We start from the raw sequence: 1,596 nt of genomic DNA on the forward strand, positions 1-1,596 counted from the left end.
ATGGTGTAATCAAAACATTCCAGGATAAACAGAAGCTAAGGGATTTTGCTAAAGCCAACCCTGATATGAAAAACATCCTAAAGGAAGTTCTGTGGACTGAGAACGAACAAGAACAGACAACAACCAGAGAATGACATACGTGGCAGCATCACCTTGAACTCAGTAGACAAATGGAAGAGTCAAGAACAGAATAATATTGTAAGAACAGAGGATCTGGGAAGTCAGTCTATGGTCAAAGCAATTATAATGTGAAAAAGGTAACACAGAGGAACAGAGATCCAGGTGGTGAGGAGATCAGGTAAATTACAGGATAACACAGACTGTCTTAAATGGAGGGGCGGTTTGAAACTACCAGCTGTTCCATGGGAGAAAGATGAGGTGTTCTGCTCTCGTAAAGATTTACAGCCTTGGAAACCCTGTGCAGGGTCTCTATGAGTGGGAACCAACTCCATCACACACAGCCACAAGCCACCAAAGTAATCACAACAGTGGGGTTGGGGTTGGGGGTTTAGTTTGGGTATTGGGGAGGGCATACAAATAAGGGGAGGAGGCAGAAGAACAAGATAGACAGGAGAACACTGTGGCAGGTTTGCATGGCCTAAGTGGAACAGAGATAAATAGTGAGGCATGCTCAACTTTCAAACAGGGCTCTGCTGTCCAGGGATCTAGGCATAGTTTGAAGAGGGAAATAATACCAAAATCCTTGACTATCTTATGAATATTGGTTTCCTTTGCCTACTATTGGAAAATAGATACTTGAGTGGGATAGAAAGGAAGGTTGCGAAACATGATTAGAGAAAACTTGTTAGCCTGTCTTCAGCCTATAACTGATTGGAATACCTGAAAGGGGTTCTAGAACTTGCCCAGTGTAATAGGCCTCTTGCAAAGCCTTTACAGAGTACAGGACCTTAGGTGGACTCCTGAGTCTCATCCAGAACCTTACGAGGTGGGACATTCCCACTAGCAAGGACAAGCAGACTAGCCTGGAACAGCTAGAGCAACAGAATATATATCACAGACAGATCATCAGGAAAAAGCCAAAACAAAAATGTCAGCATGACTGGCTACTACAGGAATGCAAGATGTTCACTAGGAAGCGATCAAGTTCCTTCAGGACAAACTCCCCTCTAATACTGAAGCTCAAAGGGAACACATGAGCAGGCATGTAAGCTTGCTGGTAACCACATTGGTCTACTGGTGAGTGGAAGTAGGGGAAAGGCAGCAATGAAGAAATGGGCTGAGTTCAATCCCAGTCCATTGAATCCCATTGACCTGGAGATGAGAAAAAGAGGAAGGACTGGTTGGTCCCAATGTGGTGAGACCTGGGGACACTTGAGCCTGTGGACAAGGACATAGCCACAGAGGGCTAGAGCTTAGAGTGAAGCATCCAGCTGATATGAAGTGAAGGGAGAAGCACAAGAACACCCAAACTTGCAGATAGTATCCATTTGACCTAGCCTCGATGGCTTGATAATCAGAACTCCACTAGAGGAAGAATACAAAAACTGATAAAGGAAACAAGGGTAAATTGCTACAGTTTGATAAACCTGACCTATAGTCATAGAGGTTGTTGTTGTTGTTGTTGTTAAGTGCCAT

This window comes from Chrysochloris asiatica, unplaced genomic scaffold, assembly GCF_000296735.1.
Source record: "Chrysochloris asiatica unplaced genomic scaffold, ChrAsi1.0 scaffold00111, whole genome shotgun sequence".
Taxonomy (NCBI): domain Eukaryota; kingdom Metazoa; phylum Chordata; class Mammalia; order Afrosoricida; family Chrysochloridae; genus Chrysochloris; species Chrysochloris asiatica.